Raw genomic sequence first — 23331 nt, 5'->3', positions numbered from 1 at the left:
GTAGGAAGTTGATATGTAGCTAGCAATTTATCAAGTCATTAAATTTTCTAGAAAGTTTATATAAGAATGCATTTTTCTTTCCCTCTAAGAACTAATTGTCCTTCTTAAGGAAAATTGTCACGTCTTACAACATAAAATTACAGAAAAATATAAACCACTCCTTCCTTTCACTTCTTGAAAAGATGCTAAAAATACCTATCCTTGTAATATCCTTTGCTGACAATTTGGCTTTTGACTGTAAAAAAAAAAAAAAAAAAAAGCTGACATGATGAAATAAAACTTTAGTAAATATGCAATAGTCTCGGTATTTAAATCCTATCAAGTGATGAAACCAGTATCAACAGAAATAACAATGATATCTTGATGCTGTAACTCAGTTTATTGTTATTTTCTCCAGCATAATTTAAAATTCACTTCTGACTGATTCAGCAGTCATCGAGCAAAACTTCCAGTAACCTCTCTGAAGATTTGGCACAGATAAGAAGTTCAGAATAGGAACAAATGTGCAGTGATACACAGAAGCTACTACAGTATTTCTAAAAATAACAGGGTTTCAGGCTTTCAGTGGCTTAGGATTCTCATGAAACGAAACTGAAAAATTCTTAAGATAGAACCAGGAAACTGTAGCTAAAGATTCCTGACTGACATGAATATTACTTCCTTTATCCCAAAGGATATAGTAACTTCTCGAGCAAATGTAGCATCATAATTAGTTATAATTGACTATGTCTTTTAATTTTTAAGCCAATCTATAAATTATGGATTATTGTGTCAACTGGAAGACAGTTTCTGACACCATCCCGTATATCTCATTACCGTAATCAAAACCAAGTTCCTTATCAGGATAACTTTGCAGTCTGCCAGATTTTTAAATCATTTCAGGAAATGTTAGCTTATATTACTGAACCACTTGCGCAATTTTAACATATGCTGTCATAATTCTAATGTGGCTTCAAATACTATTAAAATGTATAGTGCCACTAGGAATTAGAGGAGGATAAATTCAAGCTTATAAAGAGAGAGCCTAGCCTTATTGTCTCTTATTTTGAAAACCACCCCATCTGGGCTACCTCCTTTCTTTTCTATACTCTGTCCCCATCCATCTTCTTCCTTCAGCTCAGCACACCTGCTGGGTAGATGGAGTCCACTGCCATTCCTCTGAAATTAATGGAATGCTAGCATGTACCTGTTCTCAGGCACTCAGCAGGTGCACTTTACCTGGAACATTGGGAATCAGTGAAGCAACTGAAAGAGAAGGATTTATTTCTCTCTTTCCAATTACTGTTCTGCATCCCAATCCCTTCCTTCTTACTTTACACCAATGTCCATGGCAGTACCTGCTGACAGTGTAATGCAATACTATTGCAACCTGCCCCATGTCAAAAGTGGATTCTGTAGGTGTCCCACATTAACATCTATGGTGAACAGTTTAAAGCTAGTAAAAAGTATTTCCTTGGGACTTCTTATAATCAACTGAATATAATTCACCTTTAAAAGACAAGACTGAAAAAAATACAATTTTCACTACCATGTTTCACAAATTTCAATGCAATCCTTCAACAAATTTGAAAACACTATCTGCCACTACCATTTGCACATTAATGAAATATACTGACAAAGATATAAATATAAATATTCTACATACCACAACTACCACAGTATCATGTTTATATAAATTAATCAAAAACATTTATGGCTACTGAGTTTGATCGTAAATTGTAATAACTTTTCCACAGAAGACACACACACACACACACACACACATAAATTTCACTGCAATTTTTAAAGTAATGGAATTAAGCAGGTAGAGTATTGTTTAACAATATTCAGTGACATACATATAGGGAAATTTATTCACTAACCTGACAAACATCCTATGTGCCCCAAACCGAACCACAATTAATAAACATCTCCTAAGGTTTACATAAAATATTTGTCTGTTAATGGTTTTTTGGAGGTAGTTTTTTGCCTTAACGTTTACTTTATTAATTAAAAAGTACTGACCACACTGTATTCAGAGAAAAACCTCATTATACATTTTTGTTTGCAAAACAGTATTTAAAAACCAAGAGCAAGCTGACTAGCCTCAAAACTGAGTTCAGGAAAATAATTTAAAGTTCTTGATTTGCTACAGTGTTCTGAAATAGTAGATATGAAGTACTATGTACATCTGTGTAGGTTAAATTACCTTTTTATTCTCAAAAATGTTCCTTTACTATGTGCCCTATCCTGGGAAGGCAAGAGGCAAGGTAACAAAAACACAAGCAGGCATGAAGCAGAACTGCAGCGGCTGGGAGAGGTCATGAAATGACAGGTGTGCAGCTCAGCATCCAGTGTGAGCTGGTGCTCCCCAGGCCAAGAGTTAGCAAGTTTAAGCTTAATACGATGCCTAAGATACCACCAAGGTTGCCAAGTCCCTTCATTTTGTACCACATGTACCCAAAGGGACCATCTCAGAAACTCTGTCATTCACAGCGTCACTTTAAATGTATTTTTCATGCAATTTTTGGCATAACTAACATAGATAATGGGGTATTTTACATCATACAACACTTTGAGCACTCCATCCCATTCACTTTTCCATGAAGTCAAAAATTATAACCATTTTTCCCCCTGCAATCTGACATCTGTATGCACCCACTACAATATGATTTATTGTTTGGTGAGCCCTTGACTCACAAGGCCCAGCAGAGGAGAGCACTGAGGATACTGTCACCCAGCACTGTCCCTCATCAAGGCAAAAAAGGGCAGAATTTTAAAGATAGTACCAATTACCTCATATGATTACACATCCAAAAATTGATCACAGGATAACCTAAGTAACTCCTGTCAGTCTCAGCTGGTTATCACGGCTAGTTAAACATGACAAAAACAAAGCTATAGCTCATCTTTGAGAAACACTCTTATTTATTACTGAAATACTTGAATATCTACGGTTATTCAAAAGGCCAAGTATTTTACGTAACAACATCATCATTACAAAGATACAGCCCCCAGCTATTCACAATTTATAATACTACATTGTCCGAATGGTGGTCATGAGTTTCTAGAGGAATATAGTGAGAATTAAGACATTCACACCTTTGAAATGTGTCTCTACTAAAGTCCTTCCTAATCTTCCCAGCTGAGAGTTTCTTTCTCCAACAGAATTTTGTCTTTACTCCTCTTATACATCTTATCATTTTCTACCTTGTATAATATTTTTTACATGTTTTGAGTTTCTCTATTAGACTGTTATTTCTATTAAGGCAACATCCCAGGAGGGGGAGAGAGGAGGAGAGAAAGAGAGAGGAAGGGAGGAAGGGAAGAAAGGGAAGGAGGGAAGAAGAAAGGAAGGGAGGGAGGGAAGGAACAGGGCGAGAGGAGCAGAGGGGAAGAGAAGGAGTAAGGAAGGAAGGAAGAGGAGAAAAGAAAAGAAATAGGCAATGTTTTGCTTAGGGAGCACATACTGTTAGCTTTACTGCAAAAGAATTTTGGATAATTTGTAAGCGGTAAGCAAAGGTTTCATGAAATTATGTTAGTCTGTTATATGTGATGAGAAAACCATCAATCATTTCAACAGTATGGTGTTTTTATAACTCAATATGGGTTGGTTTTTCTTTCTATTAAAGTCTAAATATTTTATACATGCCCACTATGTGACTTGGCATGTTTACCCCCATCCTATAAATCCACACAAACCCTGAATATTTAATTTACTACTAAAATAACCAAAGGTTATTTCACTGATCCTAAAAAGATACTAAACTGGTTTGGAAATTTCTACTGTAAATCATTTTAGGTCAGAGTAATATTTGTCTGGTAAAAATAATTACAAAACTGTAGCTTTAGAGATCACATATACATAAAAAATTAGAGAAGAAATTCAATTATTTTGAGAGGACACATTTTCCCTCTATTAGAGCACATTATAAAATGTACTATTTCTCATAAGGCTTCATGCTTTCAAAATAAAATTCTGGCTCCAAAAGTGAATATGTTTACTTAACAACTTAAGAGTCTCCCCTAACGATCAAATTCTTTCCACTGCACAAATAAAAACCTGTCAAGACTGCCAAATATCTTATGTCCAGAAAAGCATGTATACTCAGTTTTCAAAAAAGTAATAAAATCATTTAAAAATGAAGAGTACAAAGTCATCTTTTAAGTCTTGGATAACATTATGTAATTACTCATTTAAGAGTGAAAATGAATCATTTTTTTCAGCAACTACAAATGACTGCTAGGCCCAGGTCCTTCAGTTCCTCACCTCTTGCTACCTCCGCTTCCCACCCCCACTGGCTTCTGTCCTAGCATTCTTCTAGAACTTTTAAATTACTAATGCATTCCGGTTTCATAAACACACGTAAATTACATTACCTATTACATAATTTTATATAGTCTTCATTCTAGATCCCTCAACTAAAATGAAAACCTTCCTCTTGAAATTGTTTCTATAGTATCTGATGACATTAGGCTTTCAGTTGTCCTGTCTCTGACTTCTTTCCGTGGTATTCATTAACTACCAGTGTCTTACTTCCCCTTGAACTGATGATTTTCTTCCTTTGTTTTCTTGGCTTGACTCCTCATATGGCTTTCTATACAAGATACAAGTAAAAGAACGAAATGAAATTGACATTCCCAGGTTTGGTCATGCTCTCCAGCACTATGTTTAATATCTCTATTTGTACGCAGAATAAAATTATACAGATAACTTACCAAGTCTTAATTTCAAAGCTCTTTATTTCCTGCTATATTTAGTCACTCATCTCCCCCTCTTCAGTGACACCATCTAAAAGAACTCCTTCTTGGAAATTAAATACATCACCAAATCATGATACTCTGTTTTTTTCTGCTGGTATGTATTTTTTAGAACCCTCTTTCGATTTGGACAGCCACTATGCTAATTGCTTCAAGCCTAGACTCCTTTCCTGCCTCACTGATTCTGGTCTCTCAAACCAAACTGTTTCAACAATGACCCCCTTCAAGTGGCAGATCCTATTCCTTTGTGCTTGTCAACAGTCTTGCCCATCATTATCCACTTGTGTTTCAGAGCTGTTTCTCATCACCTGGAAGCAATTAATCATTATTTTTATGTCCTTGCTTTTGCCATCTTATCCAAAATACACTCACTTCCTCATCATCTGTACAAATGTTTATCTCTACTTCTTGCAAACCTGGCTTAAAACTCATTATTGCCATACATAACTTCCTATTTTAACCCACCATATTCTAGAATTCCTGTTATAATTTGCCCAACCATTTAAAAGCTCTGTTTGCACTACAAAAACTGCTTCACTGCATTTAATAAATATTTATGAGATACGTACTATGTTCACCCACTGGGCCTGAGAATAAATGTTTGAATGAATCCCTTAAATTTTATTTAGGTCTCATTTTAAAGATATCGCAAGCATCTATCATGTGATTATGTTACCTGCATCAACTCCTTGAGGGTAGAGAAAAATCCTATTTTACATTTTGTAAAATATGAACATCTAGCCAGTATGCTTAGCATTAAAAGGGCACTTATTAAACTGCACTGGCCAGAGTAGCCTAAATAGCTCAGTTGGGCGAGTGTTAGACTAAAGACCTAAACTGCACTGGCCCATCCGAATTATTTTCAGTGGTATACTTAATACACCAAGGTTCCAAATAATGAAACCAGAACCGGGTTTATTAATTCTACTGCCCTTACCAAATGTACATTATTTTGCATTAAGAAAATGAAATTACTCTATATTATTCTTTTTCAAAAATTTTAATTTGTAATCTATACAACCTTGATATGTGACAGTTAAATACAGTTAATCTGTTATCTATAGTAATTCAATGATAAAGAGACAAGTACACAAAATAATAGTAACCATAATAATCACCAGTTTCACATTTCATCCCGGGCTTTCCACACAGGTAACTTTGGTATCAGATAAGAGGAACATGAAACTATATTACAACACTAGTTTGCAGCAGTCATAAAAAGGGCTAGCTATGGCTGTTTCTCTTCCACATTGTATCCCATACTCCAGTGACTCACCGAATTCTAGAAACCAGGTGCAAGAATTAGCGAGTTAAAGGAAGTGTCTGCTGTGGAGCTCCTTTAACACTGCTGACATTCAGAACAAAGTTATGATACCAAGTGAGATGTGGAACTAGATGACTCACACAGAGGAAGAGAAAAGAGAAAACGGGGTCTCGTCATGTAATACAATGTTTTGTTCCGTTTCTTTTGCCAGGAACTGGATCTCTTTCTAGCTAAAATAACTAACATCATCTGGAAGACCCCCAAGGGACTAGATTTATCATAAAACCATTTTAGAAATTTCAGTTTCCTTAAGGCCAAGGCAGGGTGTATTGAGGGTTATCTACATTAAGCTTAGCCCTTTAGAGTAAGACAAGTCTGGAACACAACTGGATCACCCTCATGCCCTTGTCTGAGAAGGTAAGACACAGGCCCGGTGGAGACTCTTTGGGCTCTCCAGCAATAAAAGTGCAGCATGTGGGGGTTCTAGCTCTGCATTTTTCTGTGGCTTTTGTGATCCTGGACCTGACATAAAATTTCTATTACCAAGATTTTTGTTGATTTGCTTTGATCCGCTTAGTGATTTTTGCAAGTAAGTGTTTATTATATAAGAATAGCATCGACTATTTTAGGTAACTAGTTGTATCAGTGATTGGCAGCTATGAACTATTAATAAAATCATGCTCCCCATTCCTACAAAGGAGGTGTCTCTGGGATGTGGCTGTCCAGCCAGTTAATATAGGTCCTTGTTCCCCTATATTTTAAAGTTTATTATAGTAGCTAATATTTCCCATAGGGATGACCACCCACCCACCCCCCCACACACACACAATTAAAATACTTAAGAATGAAAGGTAACAAAGTAGAAACTTTTTCTTTTTAAATTTTTTTTTTCCTGTTTGTCTGATTTTTATTATTTAAAAAAATGGAAAAACAAAAGTGCATTTTCCATTCAATAAATGTTCTATCCTTATTTGGTTTTGTTGCAGAAAGTGAAGTCCATGACTTTAGAATGATAGTAATTTATCAACCAAAGAATCCGTCTTCACACCGTTTCAATAACTGCAGCAATTTCCTTGAACTGTCTGTAGAAATTGTGAAACTGTGGAATCGTCATTTCAAAGCACTTGGTCTTTACTTGGCCTGAATGATCTGCCACTTTTAGCATCACTGCAACATAAGGATACTTAAAAGATCTGCAAGTGTCTGAGCTCACAGCCATACCCAGTTTCCACTGAAAATCTACAAGCTGGTTGGTGACCTCGGACTTAGCATCCAGCGGCGGCTCGCTGGACTCCTCCATGGACAGCGTCTGGGACTCGCGCCCAGTACTCGAGAGAACGCCCCCCGACCAGCCCTTTTTAAATTTTTTTAAAAGTTTATTTAAAAGGGTTTTTAAAAGCCTGGATGCTTAAAAATCTTCCAGGGGCTTTCCATCAACTTCCAGATAAAGTCCAAATATCTCAGTTTGGTTTCCGTCTTTATGGTTACCCTTCCACACCTGCACTCTGATGGTTTTAATCTATGTGCAGCTCCCCCACACTGTCTTCCGGCTCCAGCTGTGGTCATGCTACCTGCTCTGCAAAACCAACAGCACACATGTCCCCAGCCCAGCTTTACTTCTCTTCATTGCTCAGGTATCAGCTTAAATGTGATTTCCTCCAGTAAGTCTCTATAGAATCCCTAAGGCGGGCTAGCTGCCCATCTTCTGTGCTACCACTGAATCCTATACATAAAACTGTATTAACCAGTGTCATACTCTATAATCTCCTGTTTACTTGACTGCATTTCAGAATCGACTATAAACACCTTGAGAACAGGGATGCTGTCTTTCTCAGCATTGGATTCCAACGGCTCACACAGTACACCTAACACCAGCATTTGCTCAATAAAATATTACCGAAATACTGGTTTTTCAGATTTTAGTTTAAAATACCAAATTCCAGAAACCCACAAAGATAAGTCATATTAAACTCCATCACACTTTTTTGCTTCTATGTTCACTATTTACCTCTAAAGCAAAGTATCAAATATTGAAAAATTTAGTGAGACTCCAGTACGTATTTATATACGTACTGTATGTATGTATATATGTGCCACATACACTATGTGAGACAAATGTATTTACAGTTACTTGGTTAAATTTATTGATTGCTTGGTCAGGATTGAAATTGGGTATAATTGCATGTTACTGGACGAGGATGATAAATTTATATATAGTATCTTTTGTTTTGGAGTCTGAAAAAAATTATTTGTGAAGTCATCTGAAATGTTCATTTCCATAAAAAGTTGCCATTACACAAAGGGATCTCTATCACTCTTTTAAAATTAACAAGTTAATACTCTTACAACTCCAATATCAGCAGTTTTGCTGATATTGCATTTGCAATGAAGCGGAAAATGTTATATGTACACTTATGTCACTCCTAAAAATATAAATGTGGACAGGGCTGTGAAAGCCATGTGCACATCCATTAACCAGAAAATACTGATTTATATACCATACCACAATTTTTTCAGTGCCTGCAAGGAACATGGTATACCTTTATTTATAGGAGGTATAAGATAAAATGTCTTCTTGAAAGTTTTTGAATTATTAATAGAGAAAACTATGAAAAACAGATTTATAATAAAGGTACTATATATCTTTCTAAGTTAAAATGAAACATTATAAAATGTCTAACATGGCTTAAAACATGCAGTATCTGTGGCCATTAGATAACTATTAATTTATTACTGTATATTAAATGATAATATTTGCATTATCCACTGTACTGGATTTTTTAACAAGTTAATTTCATCTTGTAATTCGATAAATAAATTAATTCAGATATAGTATCAACTCAAGTAGCTTTCATGATCATTAACAGTAAATCACACAATTATCAGTAACTCTAAGAAGGACCAATTTGCATAACTTTTAACACATTTTAAAATGGGTACTCCAGTTCAGAAATAACACGACAGCTTTTATCATTAATTTATTTAAGATTAATATTCCTGACATACAAAATTTTAACAAACATTTCTCATAGGTAGGCACACGATCATTCAAAATTAATCGTAATCAAAGGGCAATTCATATCAACCAACTTTTAAAACTTTCTCTTGTTTTCCCCAAGTATTAAAAATAACCACATGGAACAAATAAGGTAAAGTATTACCACTGTTCCGTCAGTTGTGAAAGGGAAAACAAGGAAACACAGCCTATAAAATTGACTGGTAATGGTGCACTCTGTACACATGAGAAGTATGGTAATGATTCGGAGCCTTAAGTGTTAAGCCACACTGCCTGGGTTCAAATCCTAGCTCCACAACTGACTAGCTGCATGACCTCAGGCCAGTTACTTCATCTCTTTTTCACCTCGTTTCTTGTAAAACGGGTGGTAAAAATAGTGCCTATTTTATAGGACTGGTGTAAGAATTAAATACACTAATCTATGCAGAGTAATTAGAACAGTACCTGGCACTTGATGTTTGCTGCTATCATCACTGATTTGCTACTGTGTGGGTGTTTAGTCACTGTCATAAATGCCAGAAATAACTTGATAGTAAGAAAGCATGAGTCCCAGGCCGGGCGCGGTGGCTCACGCTTGTAATCCCAGCACTTTGGGAGGCCGAGGCGGGCGGATCACGAGGTCAGGAAATCGAGACCACGGTGAAACCCCGTCTCTACTAAAAATACAAAAAAATTAGCCGGGCGTGGTGGCGGGCGCCTGTAGTCCCAGCTACTCGGAGAGGCTGAGGCAGGAGAATGGCGTGAACCCGGGAGGCGGAGCTTGCAGTGAGCCGAGATCGCGCCACTGCACTCCAGCCTGGGCGACAGAGCGAGACTCCGTCTCAAAAAAAAAAGAGAGCATGAGTCCCACTCTCATGAAAGTAACAGGCTGATGTGGTTCCGGTTCATGTCCCCACACAAATCCATGTAGAATTGTAAACCCGAGTGTTGGAGGAAAGGCCTAGTGGGAGGTGACTGGCTCATGGGGGAGGACTTCCTCCTTGTCGTTCTTGTGACAGTGAGTGAGTTCTCGTGAGATCTGGCTGGTTAAGAATGCGTAGCACTTCTCCCTTCGCTCTCTTCCTCCTGCTCCGGCTATGTAAGACATGCCTCATTCCTCTTTGCCTCCTACCATGATTGTAAGTCTCTTGAGGCCTCCCCAGCCATACTTCCTGTACAGCCTGTGGAACTGTGAACCAATTAAACCCCTTTTCTTTATAAATGACCCAGTCTCAGGTAGTTCTTTATAGCAATGTGAGAACAGACTAATGCACAGACATACTAATGGATATACTGACAACCTTGTTATATTGCTATACCTTTCTAGACATACCTCATTGTTGAGGTATATGGGATCACACACTGCTCCTTGTTATTAGTATAGTAGTCTCATTTCTAATTTCTAGACACAATGGTAAAATCACATCTAGGAGAACTGGTATCAAATGACCCTAATATTTGAGAAATTGAGTTGCTTGATCCTTCAGGCTCATTACATTATCTATATGACTACAAACTAGCATCAAGCCATTGGCTTGCAACTGTCCTTCAATATGGCGTAAAGTGCTGGTATTAAATGATAGCTCTGGAAAATGGTACTGTTACATAAACATAAACACACACCAGTGCACGTCTACTATTTATTCCAACCATCTATTTCTGCTGCAGAGACATGTTGATAATGTGCCATAGAGACAAACACAATGTTGTTAATCCAGCTAAAAATCTCATCACTAGATAGAACAAGAAAACAATTTTGTATTTTTGGCAACACATATGAAACATGCATTAATGAGTTCTGCTTTAAAGCTTGAATATGAAATTGCGGCGATATGCTCCGTAAAGAAAAAAATATCTGAAGAACAAACACGTTCTTTTCCTGTAAATATTCCTAAAGCAATATGAAAATTTGGGTAATAGTCTTAATTTCAATGAAAACTTTAAGTATATGACGTGTAGAGGGCTAAAACAAATCTAAAAGGAATCTGAAATCCAAAATTAATTCATATATTGAAGGTCTACACTCGTAACTGCTTCCTTGGATCTTTTTAATTTTAATTTAATGACCTCTTTTAAGTACACTGTGATATGTTACAAAGAAGGCATCTTACAGGAGAAGGCCATAAAAATAGACCATATTCCTGTGCAATATCTACTTACCGTTTCTGAAAAGAACTGACATGAATGCATACATCTCAAATAATGCAGGTGTGGCAGAGACAATGCTATCTTGCCATGTACAAGACAATGCCTATGTGTAGACATTTTCACAGGTTAGCAATGAAAATTATACTAAAATTGCAAAAGGGTAAGAAAGAAATTTTCTCATTTTCAATTTTTCTTGTATTCTAACCTACAGTGCAGTGAAGATTCTGTTCTGCAATGCCAAAATTTAATCATATTGATATATTCCACAATAATATTTGCAGGATTAGACTGAAGGGTAATTTTTTAAAATCACAATTAGTGGTGGTACCTTCCACATTACATTCTGCCCATGTTATTAAAAGGCAAATAAAATCAATGTATGTATTACGTTCATAGGAACATACAAAAAATCTACAATATGGATATAAGCATATTAACAACTAGGTTTACTTTATCCTTATTTTGAAAGAAAAGGAACCATAAATTGAAAAGCATTATTGTAATTAAGCCAAATGTATTTACAGTAAAATAAGAGTTACCCCCCAAAACCTATTTTTCAATGAGTGATTCTAGCTCAGTATGTCTCAATGAAAATCACTGAATTTACATTATTTTTATAATAAAATTCAATGTATAATTGGTGGCTTTTGTTTTAGGTTCATAGGTAAAAACTGAAGTATAAGTTTAATTAACATTGTATTTAAATATACTCAATTAAGATACAGTATCTGCATTTACTTCAGTGTTGTGCACTGTCTAGAGAAATTTACTTCTTTGGCATGTCATATTTTGCCTTCCATTACAATAACCAGAAATGAAAGAAAGTAACAGAAAATATCACTTCTTAAATTCTGATATAAAGCAAAAAATCATTAAGTTATTGTTAGAAGTAAATTATAATTGTATTGTATTGAGTGATTGATTGACTGATTGACTGATTTTTGAGACAGAGTCTCGCTCTGTTGCCCAGGCTGGAGTGCAGTGGCACCATCTCGGCTCACTGAAACCCTTGCCTCCTGGGCTCAAGCAATTCTCCTGCCTCAGCCTTCCCAGTAGCTGGGACTACAGGTACACACAGCCATGCCTGGCTAATTTTGTGTATTTTAGTAGAGACGGGGTTTCACCGTGTTGCTCAGGCCGGTCGTGAACGCCTGAGCTCAGGCAATCCGACTGCTTCGGCCTCCCAAAGTGCTGGGATTACAAGTGTGAGCCACCGTGCCCAGCCTATAATTATATTTTAAAGTAGAAAAATAATTTTTAAAAATATCTCAACATAAGTGTACAGTTGAGGATTTACCCTACTGAATAATGAATCTTTAAGCACAAAAGTCTGTTTAAAACAGATAACTAACAAGAGCTATACTTATTTCATAAGCATTTCAGAAAAGTCAAGGTAAAGAAAAAGAGAAAATGAGGTGTCTTCTTTATTGTTACAAAGTTCAAGATAAAGAAAAGCTATTTAACTTTTAGATTTATATCTGGACTTTCTCTTTAACTCCTTGTTTATTGTTACATTTAAAGCTTGATTTAGAAATTAGTTTTTCAGTCTGTTTCTTTAAAAAATACATTTACAACTTGTTATAGAAACTCTCTTGGCCTCCCTCTGAATTATTTTTCAGAGTCTGGGTTACAAATTCTCAATTATTCACTTAGGCAAAATGAAATTTCTCAACTTCTAACCCCAAGCAATAGATAAGAGGATTATATTTAAAAAAAAAAAAAAGAAAGAAAGAAAAGAAAACGACTCTTCAAATAGACTAGTATTTAACAGAAAAAAAAGGAAATTCTCTCAACTACTTGTGCCTTTCAAAATCAATAAAATGACTCAGTGTATCTCAAAATCAAATACCCAATTCTCTGTTCCCTGAAACAATTGCCTAAAAATATGTCAGTTCAGATTTGACATAATAAAACCATATTTTAGTCATTGATAGAAAATTCATTTTGTGTCTAGAAATCCACCATATAAATTCAGAGTTAAAATACAAGAAGCCTAAGAAAATTTCATAAAATATCTATGCGCTTTGATTTTTCAAAAATGAAAAAGAAAAATTAAAATGATACAACCAATTGTTCATTAAATAGCACTGATGTTTTCAAAGATACAGAGTTCCAAATAGAATCAGAACCAAATTTTAACTTTTCATCTTTACGAAGATACTTTTTAAAATTAAATATATATGCATATATATGAATTTAAAGCAAATGTGTTAATATGTTAGTTATTTAAGGCCTACAAGCAAACTTAAAAACTGTATTTCAAAAATAATTCTTTCACACTTTAGCAAAAGGAAATTGTGATTTTGAAAAATACCATTAGAAAACTGGCCTGCTGTGTTTCTAGGATATTTTAGCAAACAATTAACGATACCAAGAGCCTCCAGCAGCTACATTTGCCAAAAGCTTCAGTTTGAAAGACTGGGAGAGTGAAACTTAAGATATTTTGTTAAATTACTGTAAAATTCTAGACTCCATTCAAGATTTTATTTGTTAAATTATTATTATTGGTTTTATTTTTAGTGCCAATTTCACTAAGGAAGCTTAGCATGACCAAAATAAGTGAATCTTCCACACAGCTCAGAGAGATTAAAAAATGTGATGTCTGGAAAACCACTTTTAAAATTCTACAATAATACAGATTGTAATTCTCAAAACAGAATAACTGCTGATACAATTTTTGAAAATATAATCAAATACTTCCTGTTGCTATCCATCATACCCAAGGAAGAATACAACATAATAATAGATTACATGAAAAAAATCACTATTCCTTACTTTTGTCTTTTCTAAATACATTTATTTTCTAAATGTGCAGGCAAAACTTCAGGGGAAAAGACTATAATTCCATCAGTTTACTTATTTTTACAGAATATCAATATCATAAAAAAGGTTCTTATATATCAGAAATCCTAAATCAATATATATTGGGTTTTCCCTCACAAGAAAATTATACCCCATTAAGAGATCAAAAATGTTTACTTCTAATTTTGAAGTTTTGTAGAATTCTCCATAGAATGGAAAATGACAAAAAACAATTTATCAGTAGATCCTATGGTTATTTATAAAGAATCAGAGTACTGTAAAAATAATATTTTTAACACTACAAATGAAGATTATTACTTCAGTTTCTAAAGAAATGCCTCCCTCAATGCTTTCTTCAAACACTCAAATCCCAGCTTAATAAAAACAAATGGCATTCCTCATTTCTTCAAAATTGCACGTTCGATATCATAAGCCTTGCTTTTTTAACAAGATACTACACTTTCCAATTTAGTAATTAAGTATTCATAAGCCTGAGTTTAGGCTGCAGTGTTCTGGGGATGATGGGCTGACTATAATAAATATATTCATAATCATCAAATTCATGAATTTATTTATATTAAAATAAAATAAATAAAAAGGTAAGTTAAAATAATATAAAAACATAGCCTGACTAATCCATAAAAGTGGTCTTTGGTATTTCATCACAGAACTAAATAAATTATAAACATGTATAGTATCATTAGAAAATTTTAACATTTCCATCCCTCAGTAATTCTACCCACTTCTGAAAATGACGGACTTTTAACTTGCCAAGCTAAAAGACTGTATTTTGTGTCTAACAGGAAACTAAACTGAACACTTACTATATTGTTAAGGAAAATTATGACAAGTATTGGGTCCAAAGTATTTTACGTACTGAATCTTTTAGTTTCCAACTACAATTTTCAAAAAATTGAAAAACATTTTAAAAGACAAACATTCCTTCAAGTAAAATATACCAGTAAATAAAATGTACCAAATAAGAATCTATCCAATAAAATTTAGCCAACAACCATCAATCATAAAAGTCTTCCATTCCTAAAATAATCCCCACCCTAATAAAACAAAAGCAGTACTTTAAAACCATACATTTCTAGAAACTCTGCATGATTAAATAATATTTTATCTACAATATCATAACTAGTTTTAATATAATCAACACAAAATTTAAGTATAATCCATAAAGATTTGAAGATAAATTTACCCAGGTTTGTGTATTTCCTTTCTGGTTGAAGAGCAGACATCTAGATAAACTTTCCAGGGTTGATATTCTAGAACAATAGTACAAAAGCCTAAAAAAATGCTACAATGTTGTATTTATTAACATATAAATTTTTTTACTGCCCTCTAGTGGCAAAGAGTCAAGTCACTGTATAAAGATGAAAGCCTGTGATTGGGAAGACTCATGGTGAGGGCTATAAAAAAATCCTGAAAAACAGAACAGCAAAATTTTACACCATATGTCACACTTCTTTACAGGAGATTAATTATTAAAAAAAACCTCTACATATGAAACTCAAATTTTATTTCCTAAAAATATTGTAAGAATGACATAAGCAGAATGAATATTAGCAAAGTACTGTACATCAACCGTTAAATATTTTAACTGGCACTACAATGGCACTAATATTTCAAAAAATAAAATATTCAATAAATTTTCACATGACATTAGAAAAAATTTGACTAATTCTTTAATTTTACTGGACTGGTTATTTTTAGTGTTTATTTTTAAAGAATGAGAATAGTATGAAAATATTTTCAACACTACAAATGAGGATTATTACCTCAGTTAGAAAAGTTATTTTTAATTTTTTAAAATTCAAAATTCTAAAGAAAAGTGCAAAAGTGTTTAAGTTCCACAGAAACAAGTAAGCTAAATTAATATTCAGATTTGTTCCTGAAAGACATTTTACATTTGAAAGTTCTCACTATGTATAAAATTGACAATTGGTATGATATAAAAGTATATATAATCTATAACTAAATTAACGTTTGTTCTGCTTTGTACCAAAATAGTCATAGGTTCTCTCCAGGTATTTTCCAGAGCATCTGCATAATTTTATTCATTATTTTTTACTTTGTTTTTCAATATTCACTTTCTATAATTAGAAATATGATTTAAAGACATAAAGTATGATTTTATTTATGATTATTAAAAAGAAGCATTTAAAAATAAAGTAGATGAACTGTTGTTTATCTGTGTATCTCAGATGTGATTTGTTGCATCTCAGATACAAAATGTATTAAACAGCTTGTGCTATATAAAGAAAAGTATAATCCTGGAAACTTGGGTAATTTAATCATACAGCTTGTCTTAGGGGAAAATCGTAGAATGGAATCAAAAAATAAGAAAAGACATTATAAATCTGACAGGAAAGTCACTGGAGGAGGGATTCAAGAGGCCGGTGGAAGGGCCCTATGCAGACCCATTCTGAAAGTTTTTAACCTTTAGGATCTCTGTGACCATAAAAAATAAATTTAGGCTTGATAGTTTTGTTTATTTGTTTGCTTTTACATGGTGTATGAACTATGCCTGGAAACCAAGGCTACCAGGGTCTTGTAGGATCTCAATAAAGGTTGAACGCTGATTATGGCAAAAGATGGAAGACAGTTTCTTCACACTTCCTTCTGGGTAAAACTCAGAAAATAGTCACCCAGGATGCTCATACAAGGCTCTTTCTATCCAAGGTAACAATCTCTGTACAACTCTCCAGTAATTTCAAAGGTTCTAGACTGTAAAGTGCTTAAAGGTTTTGATCAAATCGAAGATTTTGAAGAAAATGGACAGTGAAAAGTGCTGCCTCTAGCACACTGTACCAATATACACAGGAGCCAAGGTCACTACTAAAAACAAATTAAAATACTAACTGTGGCACAATCCTTGAAATAAATATTTGAAGTAAAAATATCTCACGGAAATAGTCCTGCCTCATCTTCATTCTGCTATAGATAGTGGCTGTCCTCTGGCATGGAGAACCTTATAAACAGTGTTGAACACAGACTCATTTCAATTGGGTTTAGAAGTAGAACAAGCCTGTTCAGACTAAACTTTAAGAAGTGGACATTAATAACCTTTTTGAAGATTCAAGTATGTCAAAACCAATGTCAGTAACGACCTCCTGTGAGACAACAGGAGAGCTGGTATTCTTCGGCTTCTCCCGCCGATAATAAGTTCTTATAACATTTACAGCAGCTGGTCTTCAAGACCATGTACTTTATCCATGGAAGTATTGTTCAGCTCACTGTCAGACCTAAAAGTTCACTTCTGCAATTCATATAGAAGCTCTTAAGGAAAGCATGAGTAAATTCAGAGTATTAGAGCAATAAAAACTTGAGAAATGAAATATATGTGTGTCCAAATATAGAGATACATATACACACATGTATATTTCTGTATATAATTTACATAAATCTTGGAAACATAGAATGGGCTGCTGAAATTTTATGCTCTTAGTACCACTCTTTAAAAATAAACATTTTTTAACTCTTCAAAAAACTGACAGTGAAAATATACATTCCTCCAGCATCAAAGAAATCATCAAGCCCGTCTTAAATAATTTAATATGCTATCAGGTTTTCTTCTCTCCAACCCCAAACAGTTAAAAGTCATACACATAACCACTGCCACAACATCTATCTGTTTTTACTGACAAGAGATGAAAAAAGAAATACATCTGTTTTCTGCCTCTGGATACAGAAGAAATAAAGGTTGGCTATAGACTAAAATGGGTTTAAATACAGACATTCATTTTAAACAGCCACTAAAAATCTCTGGGGAGTTTCAGCTATTAGATGAGACTTCACTTAATCAAGTGTAGGTCATTTTGGAATGAGTCAAGTAGCACCACCAGGGACTTACCTTGGAATGGCAAATGCCATTTTTAAAAAGCAAAGAGGTTACACTTAGGGCTTCTCTACAAAATCTATTCTAAGTAATTTACACCAAATACTACTGTCCCATATATTCCACTTAAGCTGGAAAATATTCAAATGTACGAGAGACTGGAGCACAGAGATCAAATTTTGAATACGATAGTACCTACAAGGCTTGAATTCTCTTCTGGAATCCAATTATCATAGTCACTTGTGGGATACTGAATTATTATTTATCCAATAAAGATAAAGATGGACACATCTGAGTGATTGTTCAATAGAGACAAACATTAAAACCATCTGTGACTACAGAAAGGTAAAATGTCTGATGAATTAGTCAGTGAAGATTAAATCTCGAGTGTGAGCTTGCTACTACTTGTCATTTTCGCAAGTTAAATTTATGAACTGAATAAAGAAGTATGTATATGTATATGTATGTAGATAGATGTTCCGGTTTCTAATAATGCAAGCTACCAAAGTATCAATCTTTTAAGAGCTACAAAATGCTTTCTAAATTTCCTCTAGTATTATGGCATTTCAGTCTAACATTATTAGGCATATAAAAACACATCCCCTATCATCAATGATATGATTTGTTCACTACAACTTCCATCAAGTCATTCTGTTGAATAGTTACACTTTCACAAAACTGACCCAGGAAAAAAAAAAATTGGTCAGTTTTAAATAAGTAATATATACCAATAGCAGACACACCCATTCTCCATTCCACGACCAGAGTTTTGTATTTACATAATTTGATAATCACTGATATATTTTAAAAAGAATAATTTTTTTTAAAGAAATAACCAACTTTCAAATAAGATGGCAACTTAGGCATATAGGCATCTAACAGTCTTCCGTTCTAATATGAAATGAAATGACTTAAAGATACCAAACCAGGGGATAACCGAACACTAAAGGAGCCCTCCTATTCCAGAAATAGTGAGGAATTTCTGCTAGATCCACTGTAGTCGTGACTAGCGGAAGAAAGGCACCTCCAATAAGTGCGCACTGCCCATCTTCAGAAGCCCTTGCAGTTCAGAGGACTTATATGGGGGAAATTTTAATGAAGCATGACTAACATACAACTATTTTGAAGAGCTGAAGTGTGTAGATGGGAGTAGGTCTCCGAGAGATGGGACAGTGTGACCTGCACCCATTATGCACAAGAGGACAACAGCATTAGGGAGCAGTGATAATGGGAAGGTTAAATGTAAAGCTAGAGGCACATATAAACCAGGTAAGTTCAATTAAAAAGAAAGCAGGGGATACAATATTAATATAAAATAAAGCAGAATTATGATAGAAGAAAGCATTCACTTAGATAAAAAAGGATATATATTAAGGTTACAGCCTACAATGAAAATATAATAGGCATGAACTCTATCTATCAATAAAGCAAAACAGTAAGAAATATGCACACAAAGAACAGAAACAAAACAATAGTGGAAAACTTTAACAGTTTAACAGGTCTTTTAAACCTCTAAAGAAGCAAACAGGCTTAAAAAGGATGTTTGGGATTTATATCGGTAATTTTCAATCTGGGACAGTTCTCATTGCCTGAGAATGTTTGGAAATGGGGTGTGAAGTTTTTGAGCTGCCACAATGTCTGTTAGCCTCTAAGGATACTTAGACTAAGTGATGTCCCTAAAATGTAAGAGACAGTTTCTCAAAAAGAGGAAACATCCCATCTACAATGCTAAATAGTGCTCCAGCTGAATTACACTCACTCATCTAAATCATACATTTAAATATGGCTGAATGCATACAGAGCAAATGCTGATGCCTACAAATAAGAATATTTTTAAGTGCATTAATAACCATAATACGATCATTCATAAAAATGTACCATCTATTAGACCAGTGGTCTTCAAGCCATGGTATCTATAATCCTGTGAGTAAAAAATTTCTAAGGGGTATGTAAGCCTGAACAGTTGCAAAGGAATTCATTTCAGGCCCTTATATTGACTTGGCTGATCTGGTACCTACAGAAGAGCTTTTTTTCTCATCTATCTAGAAAGTTACCATGAGGCAATGCCCATTCTAGAGCAGAAAATCAAAGAGCCACGAACCATTACAATTACCACCTCATCTCATTAGGAGATACATTTCCAATTTTATTTATTTATATTTAAAATTATTTTTGGAGACAGGGTCTCACTTTGTGGCCCAGGCTGGAGTGCAGTGGCACAATCATAGCTCACTGCAACCTTGAACTCATGAGTTCAAGCTATCCTCCAGCCTCAGCCTCCAGAGTAGCTGGGACTACAGGCGGTGCCAACACACCTGGCTAATATTCTTATTTTTTGTAGAGACAGGGTCTCGTATGTTGCCCAAACCCCTGGCCTTAAGCAATCCTCCCACCTCAGCCTCCAAAATTGCTAAGCCACAGTGCCTGGCCACGAATGTAATTTTTTTTTTTTTTTTGAGATGGAGTCTCGCTCTGTTGCCCAGGCTGGAGTGCAGTGGCGTGATCTCAGCTCACTGCAAGTTCCGCCTCCCGGGTTCACACTATTCGCCTGCCTCAGCCTCCTGAGTAGCTGGGACTACAGGCACCTGCCACAACGCCCAGCTAATTTTTTGTATTTTTAGTAGAAATGGGGTTTCACTGTGTTAGCCAGCATGGTCTCGATCTCCTGACTTCGTAATCCACCTGCCTTGGCCTCCCAAAGTGCTGGGATTACAGGCGTGAGCCACCGTGCCTGGCCAATTTTTATAAATACTAGTTTTTTTATTAGAGTGTACATGTTTGGTTTTGGATCAAGTGTGTACAGATTATAACAGTATTTGAAGCTCAAAGAAGATCATTTGTTTCTGAAATTCAAACAAGATCATTTGTTTCTATCTCTTAGGACCTTGAAGCCATAGACATTTTTCAAATATATATATGACTGTGTTTGTTGCAGAAGAGTACAGTAAGTTGAACAATAAAGGAATTTCAAGAATAAAGGTATATTATATCAAAATAAAATATTCCAGGAAATGTGGAATGAAAATACAAATTTCAAAGAGAAGAAATAATGTAAAATATTCTAGTGTTGAGGAGCTTTGTAAATTATTAATAAATACCTGATGGTGAGCATCCGATTGGCAGAGCATATAGTATTTATTTATAATTATTAATGGACACTGAATAACCATGATACAATAGAGGCCAGCAGTTCCAGACCAGCCTGAACAACATAGCAAGACTCTGTCTCCACAACAACAAAATGATACAATTAACGGGGCATGATGGCAGCTACTTGGGAAGCTGAGGTGAGAGGATAGCTTGATCCCAGGAGGTCAAAGCTGTAATGAGCTATGATCATGCCATTGCACCCCAGCCTAGCAACAGAACAAGACTCTTTCTCTTAAAAAATTGTGATATAACAATTTATTTAAAATATCAATATTTGTCATACACTGGAAATTAATCCTTTGCAATTATTTTTACTTGTGATGAAAAGCATTTGACTTCAACTTTAAAATGCGTGGGAGGATATTGAGTTTATCAAATTCTTTTAGTGAGTATGTAAGCAAAAAGTTTGAAGAGCGCTATGTAAGAGGCAAAGAAAACCCTAATAAATCTTTAAAAAGCTTACATATACAAGCCACATTTTCTGTCATCAATGAATTAAACCTAGAAAGTTTTAAATAGTAAAAATCAAAATGTCTAGAAAATAAAATATTCAATCACAAAATGTACACAGAATAATTTTAAAAAGAACACCTACACATGGAATGGGGACAAAGTTGCATTTAGCAGCATATTAATAGCCATAATTATGTCTAAGAAAAAGAAGAGGATTAATAAAGATTAGAGTAGAAATTACAAATTAGTAAATTGAGAAGGTAAGGTTTGAAAAATATGTAAGACAGAGACCTCTTGCTAATCAAGAAAGAAATATAGAGAACATAAATTTGCAAACTTTAAGATGGGAAAATGGAAGTTACAGTTATATTTAGGCAGAATAATAAAAAGTTCAAGGTCTAAAAAGAATGGCGAACTAATTTATAGCCTCTGCTCTATAATTTACTCACAAGACAAAAATCCCTTGAAATTCAAGAGTCCACTCAACAAATTTCCCCCTTGGTATCTTTAGTAATTAAAATGAACTACTCTTGTAACTTTTAGAGAAATTCTAATTGGAAATAGTGACAGAGGGAGAGTCCAGAGAAATATAACTCACTAAAATGCAATGACACCATCTTAATTACCTTTGCTTGTAAGAATGATTTAATGAGGTTTTAAAATAAAAGTTGACTTCTGAGTACAATTTTTAAGAAAACAGGTGAATAAGACATATGATACACTGTGATATCCTAAGGAACAGTGCTTAAATAATCTATTCACCTAGGATTATTTCTTAAGTACACTATTTCATGATATATTTATTTTATAATATAATTACTTTATAAGTAAAAGCATTTATACATGTTACACTTATAAACATATACTTACACACACACACACACACACACACACAGGCATGTGCCACATAACACTTCAATGATTAACCACATATATGATGATGCTGGTCTCATAAGATTATAATATTATATTTTTACTGTATCTTTTCTGCTTAGATACACCAGTACATACCATTGTGCTACAACTGCCTACGGTGTTCAGTAGAGTACTCTGCTGTACAGGTTTGCAGCCTAGGAGACAGGCTATACCATACAGCCTAAGTCTGCAGTAGGCTATACCATCTTGGTTTGTGTAAGTACACTCAGTGATCGTAGCGCTACAATGACATCACTTAACAATGAGATTTTCTTAGACTGTACCCGTCTTTAGGCAACACACGACTGTGTAAGAAAGTTCATCATACAGACACAATTCATAGTGGCATACTTACGCTCCTAACACTGGAAGGCCATTTTTCAATGTGTTCAGATAATCCGAATGTTCATGCATTATCCCTATTACAGTGAAGTGTTTATTATGCTGAGGATAATTAAACATGTTTTAGATTATCTTTATTTTCCTCCCCATGGCCCAGCTTTTGGTCATTTCACTGCTCATTAAAATTTCCACAAGAAAATAGGCAGAAAAACAAATGCAAATAAAATTTGAGGTAAATATAATCGTATTCACATTGACAGATGTGGTAAACTCTGTTACTAGAAGATTTCTATACTAAAAAATAATACTGATCTTCATTTAAATCACTTAAAACATTGCAACAAATCTAATTTCCTGAACACCCGGTAATTGTTGTATTCAAATGGAAAAGTTTCAGAGCTATGCAACTAAATGTGTTGCGATTTACCTGGCAATCATGGAGAGTTTTGGTTTGAGGCTAGTTCTCTAATGACTTACAACATTGAAAAGGTCTCAGAACAGACCCATTCTCACATTCCCATGGTGAAGTTTTAGAGCTTTCTACATAATGTATACACCCTGACTGACACAAATGTCCTATAGCAAATCCTTGCCTGGTGTCTACAGGGGCTCAAAAGCATGGTGGTCCTTACAATGTGTTTTATTTTTATTTTTGGCAAAGAGCAACCAAGGATATGA

At 34.6% G+C, this 23331-nt stretch overlaps 1 protein-coding gene and 1 pseudogene across 2 annotated transcripts in view; both read right to left on the bottom strand.

Annotated features, from left to right (window-relative positions):
* The window catches only part of TENM3 (teneurin transmembrane protein 3), a 1583118-nt gene that overhangs the window by 305175 nt on the left and 1254612 nt on the right, over positions 1-23331 (bottom strand). The gene's annotated exons all lie outside the window — the stretch shown is intronic.
* LOC100579393 lies at positions 6874-7353 on the bottom strand (annotated as a pseudogene). Its single transcript, XR_001116130.2, has one exon. The product of XR_001116130.2 is annotated as a COMM domain-containing protein 6 pseudogene (transcript).

The sequence above is a fragment of the Nomascus leucogenys genome, chromosome 7b (assembly GCF_006542625.1).
Source record: "Nomascus leucogenys isolate Asia chromosome 7b, Asia_NLE_v1, whole genome shotgun sequence".
Lineage (NCBI taxonomy): Eukaryota > Metazoa > Chordata > Mammalia > Primates > Hylobatidae > Nomascus > Nomascus leucogenys.
This window is presented reverse-complemented; position numbering and strand designations above follow the sequence as displayed.